The sequence below is a fragment of the Monomorium pharaonis genome, chromosome 8 (assembly GCF_013373865.1).
Source record: "Monomorium pharaonis isolate MP-MQ-018 chromosome 8, ASM1337386v2, whole genome shotgun sequence".
Taxonomy (NCBI): Eukaryota; Metazoa; Arthropoda; class Insecta; order Hymenoptera; family Formicidae; genus Monomorium; species Monomorium pharaonis.
In genome coordinates, this window is record NC_050474.1 from 10,430,476 (window position 1) to 10,436,080 (window position 5,605).

A 5,605-nucleotide genomic window follows, 5' to 3' on the forward strand; every position below is an offset into this window, starting at 1 on the left:
TCCTGTTTAAAAGATGCTGACATTCTGGCGCTCAAAACCGACATGTCCGAGCCTGTATCTTTTAAAACAACACAGCTTATTATGTAAAAAGCCAGACATACAGCAACGTCCGCGCACGCTCGCGCTCACGTCCCCGATCCGACGCACAAGAATGGCTCCGCCACGCGCGCCCGAACGGAGCCGGAAACTGCCGAGACAGTCCTAATTAACCCAACAGATCTGTTTTCCGTCTTTTCCGCGGCTGGACATTTCGCACGGAAATGCCCGGTTGCCACATTGCCAACACTCTTTGTTTTTACGCTTACTATTCTTAACTAGTCCCTTAAAATTTTTGTTTTCCTTTCCTTTGTCTTTCTGCTCTGAAACGTTCTTTTTACGTTTTGCGCGAAAATTTCCGTCCACTTTTTCTGGAAAATTGCTTCGATTAATAAACTTGAGCGTTTTTGCCCGCTCAATCGCGACTTTCAAAGACGTTATCCCCTCCACCTGAAGAGAACGTTTAACAAATCCATTAACGCAGCAATAAACTGCGAGCAAGCGATTGTATCTTTATGCACTCGGGATACACTTTCCGGGCAAAACACTAAATCCGTGCTCAGCGTCGCAAAATCCTTGCCTGGATTCTGCTTTCAATTCATAAACTGAGTCTAATAATTTGCGAAAGTTCTAGCTTTGATTTAAACTCCCCGAAAGAAAGAGAGCTCTCATTTTTGGCGCAAAAATCCAGTAACGAGCGCTTTCCTCCGTAAACAAGAAGTTAACACTACTGCCTTTTCCGTCTCACTCCATTGATTCGCGTTCGCAATGAGAGAGAATTGAGTCAGAAATTCACGCAACGGAACCGTTCCGTCAAAAGTATTAGGTTTAAGTTTAAGACCGACGGTCGCCCGCGTACACGGACTCAATTGGAGATGGATCCGATTACACACGGATTCGATTGCACACTGACCCTATTGCACACGACCCGTTTGCACACCGACCCGTTTGCACACAGACCCGATTGCACACGATACGATTCCGCATCGCAGAATAATGCAAAAATAACCTAGATAGCACAGAAAATTTAGCATAAATTTTTATAAATATTTTACGAATTTATTTTTAAAAAACATTTTTTAAAAGTTATATAATCGTTTTTCATAAATTATTTAGAAATAATACAAAAATAATTATTAACAATATATAAAATATATTTTTAAAATGTACTGAAAAATATTTATGGTATATAAACTCGAAATATTTTTTATATTTTTGGATTATAATAGCATAAATATTTATTTTTAATATTTTCATAAATATTTATTATAATTTTTTTATACTTGGTAAACTCAGACATAAAAATACGTAAAAAATATTTATTATAATATTGTTTTTTTGTTATACATATTTTATAGTCGCACACCCATGTTGTGCAGAAAATGCTGTGCACACAGCGCACGCACACGGGGGAGGGGGGGGGTGCAAAGAAGGCTTCGCCACTTTCCCACACCCACTCCGTCCAAGTCGCTAACCCATGTATTATCTGCAATGCGGAATCGTATCGTGTGCAATCGAGTTTGTGTGCAAACGGATCGGTGCGCAATCGGGTCCGTTTGCACACAGGGTCGTCGAACTTCTATTGTCTTAATGTGACCCACCGTTAGTAACGCCATCTAAAAGTCTGACGTGACGAAATATGAACTACGTACCTAAAATTCAACATGGCGTCATACAGTAAATCACAGCTAATCACAGCAACAGTACGTACACACACTTACTGTATGACGCCATATTGAATTTTAGGTATGTAGTTCATATTTTCTCACGTCAGACTTTTAGATGGCGTTACTAACGGTGGGTCACATTAAGACAATAGAAGTTCGACGACCCCGTGTGCAAACGGGTCGTGTGTAATGGGGTCGATGTGCGATCGGGCCTGTGTGCAATCGGGTCCGTGTCCAATCGGGTCTGTCGAATCGAGTCTGTGTCCAATCAGGTCTGTGTTCAATTGAGTCTGTGTCCAATCGGGAAATACTACTGTGTCCAATCGCTTATGTACGCAATCGGAACAGTCCCTATATTACCAGGTCTAAACGTGGCTGGGAAGAGACATAGATTTACAACGGTGAGGCTTCAATAATTTTTTGGTGCCCATTGCAACATTGTGACCACCTGCGCCAGGTAATATTCTTAATACTTTTTTTTGTAATTGTACAAAAAGATTCGGTGCAAATTGTCGCTGTAGAAAAATCGGTTTATCGTGCTGTATGCGGCAACTGTTATGAACAGTCATGTCTCAATGCAATGCCTGAAGCTTTTGCTGTTGTTGATTCTTCCGATAACGTTTCTATTAAGAGTATTGAGATTAATCCCATTGATCTTTTTGTAACAAATATGAGCGAAGATGATAAAAATAACGAAAATGTAGACCTCCTAGAACCTGATAATAAAATACAAATACATGATATTTATGAAGATAAGTACAAAACGTAATTTTTTTACACTTAACATGGACTAGGCCTACTGGGGACACCATGTAAAAAAAAACGCGCCTTGTATTCTACCTCAATGGTGGTGCGGAAACGGATACAGCGCTCGATGTTCACATTCGTCACTCTGTACTTCGCAAACGGTTTATCGTACGTGAAAAACTAATAAAATCATTTTTGTACATAGTTACATGAACTTTCTTGTAATCCCCTCAATTGATCTCCGAGCCATAGAAAACGAGATTTTTGCAAAAAACGGATTTTTTTGACCTTGAATAATTTTTTTGACCTGGCCGCTATTGTTCTCTATTTTTAATATGTCGTTTAAAACAGCAAAATAAAATTATTAAAGAAAGAAAATATTTGCCACCATTTTTTTGCACTGAAAACTTAAAATGACTATTAAAGGAGTATTGAATTCTTGTTTAGAAAATATGTTTTTGCAATTCAACATGTCCGTTATATTATTAAATTGCAAACAAAAATTAGCTGTCTCAGCAATCTTGGAAACTGTCTTCGAACATTTTCATCGGATAAATTCATTTTAAAAATGAAGGATTTGTAAACACTATTGCTGAGAGTTTGCATTGCCAATTTTACGTTTTTTCTATTATTTTCGTACTGTATATGTTTATTAGTTAATTTATTTACAGCTCTTAGACCCTCTTTTTTTTTAATTTGTACAATTTCTTAATATAATATTCCCATGAAATAATATTCCCATTACGAGTTTTTAACATTTTTTTATCTCCTAGTGTTCCTTACTAATTTTATTATATGGCAGAAATCGAAAAAATAAAACATTCTTTTTTGTTATTAGATTAATAAAATAAGGCTTGAATTTAGGTCCATACTGAAAATTAGTACCTAAATCGGTGTACATACAAATATTGAAGAAGCTCCGTCAAATGTTATTGAATAAACTTTGCATTTATTGTCATGTAATTTTTGTAAAGCAAGAGTCAATACTTTGCTCGTTCAGCGCTATACAAGCTATTAATTAAAAAATACCCAATAGGAACTTTCCAGTAATCATTTAATGGCACTGCCATAAACATTAAAACACTTTTAGCTTTAGGAACATTAGAGTCATTAATGGAAATGTTTCATGGTACCATAATCTACACCATAAAATGTATTTGTGTTGGGACGTTATCCTTTTTTCGCGTCTACCACTTCGTCGTGCTCGTGACTTTCTTTACTATAAGTTGGGCGCCAGGCGCGGAATCCGTGCCGCACAAAACTCGCGAACTTTCGGTATTTCGCACGACGGCCGAATGCCTACTAGCCCGCCTCCACACGAAATGGCAGAGGGGCGAGGTTCTTTCTCGGTACGCGGAGTAGGAGAGGAGAGGTCTCGCATTAACAACTCGACAGAATTAATGAGAATAATAATCATATATTGAGAATAGAGATATCGACAATTCTATAGGACAAATGTGAAATGGTCGTTCGACACTGTATTACACGACTGTCGCATACTCGACGTGAGATCTACACGTATCGAATACTACTCTCTATAGGCTACATACAAAATTTGACAATATAACACGTGACTTTAACAATAGACGGAATAGGCTTCGACGAAATGCTCGTCTCGGTAACGCGTACATAGTCGCATAATAACGCGTACATCGCACTCTCAGTATGCGGCAAGTGAATCCCGGTGATATCAATCTACGCACTATCCCGTCGCGAGACTTTATTTCTTATACATAGATCGACTGTCGGCTCGACATACTCCCCGAGGGAGGAGACACTAGACGAAATTGTTATTAATCGCTACGAGACGGAAATCGACACGGCCCTGCTACGCGGTGACTCGATTCTCGGTATCCCGAATGTAATTATTTCGCCCACCGAACGCTCGGTAGGGTAATTAAGTCTTACGAAATGCCGGGCCGGCCATCTCCGCCCTTACCGCGTGGTCGAGGAGCGTGGAGGCCTGGGAACGTCCCAGATGCGCACAGTAATAAACGGACACAGCAGGCTGAGTGAAACGGACACAGTAACAAACGGACACAGACCAAACGGACACAGTAATAAACGGACACAGTAACAAACGGACACAGTAACAAACAGACACAGACCAAATGCGCACAGAGCGAAACGGACACAGTGCGAAACGGACACAGTAACAAACGGACACAGACCAAATGCGCACAGAGCGAAACGGACACAGTGCGAAACGGACACAGACCAAATGCGCACGGACCAAATGCGCACACTGCACATGCGCACACTGCACGTGCGCACGGACCAAATGCAATCCATGTACATTGCAAGCAGAGTAAAGTCCACATAGGTTAGCGACTTGGACGGGATGGGTGCGGGAGGGGGGCCGAAGGCCCTCATGCACCCCCCCTGTGTGTGTGTGTGTGTGTGTGTGTGTGCGTGCAAAGCATTCACTGCATCACATGGGTTTGCGACTTTCCGTGTATGTATTTGGTCCGTGCGCATGTGCAGTGTGCGCATTTGGTCTGTGTCCGTTTCGCTTTGTGCGCATTTGGTCTGTGTCCGTTTTGCACTGTGTCCGTTTGGTCTGTGTCCGTTTGTTACTGTGTCCGTTTCACTCAGCTTGCTGTGTCCGTTTATTACTGTGCGCATCTGAGACTCACTCGGTGGCCGTACAGATGTGGACGTCATCGAGGACCGTGGAACAGTGAGACGGTGTGAGCGAGCGGGGACACCGCGGGCATCGATCCGCGCATTCACTCGCGCACAGGGATCTCCGCGTTGATAGGGCGTCGCTTCTTCCTTTCCGCTCCTGCGGCCCGAGAGCGCCTCCGGTCGCGACGCCGCGCGATACGAAGGCCGCTGATCGTATGGGGCCGATGGCCTACTACGAGATCTCCGTCTCCTAGTGCGGTTGGCTCGGGGTTGATCAGGCCCCGGCCTTCCGATGTCGGCCTCGACCGCCGTTGACCGCTCCGGCGGGGGTCCTCCACCCTGCTCTACGGAGTGTGAGGGCGAGCTCTACTTCCCCCGACGTCGACCTCCGGAACGCCCCTTTTTTTTGGTCCGCTTCCGCCTTTCTGATCTCCTGAAATATGGTACCATGCGGTAGCAACTGCCTCAACTTTCCTCTCCCCTGCTATAATATTTCGACGAATACTTGCCCTGTGGCTATCCGATAG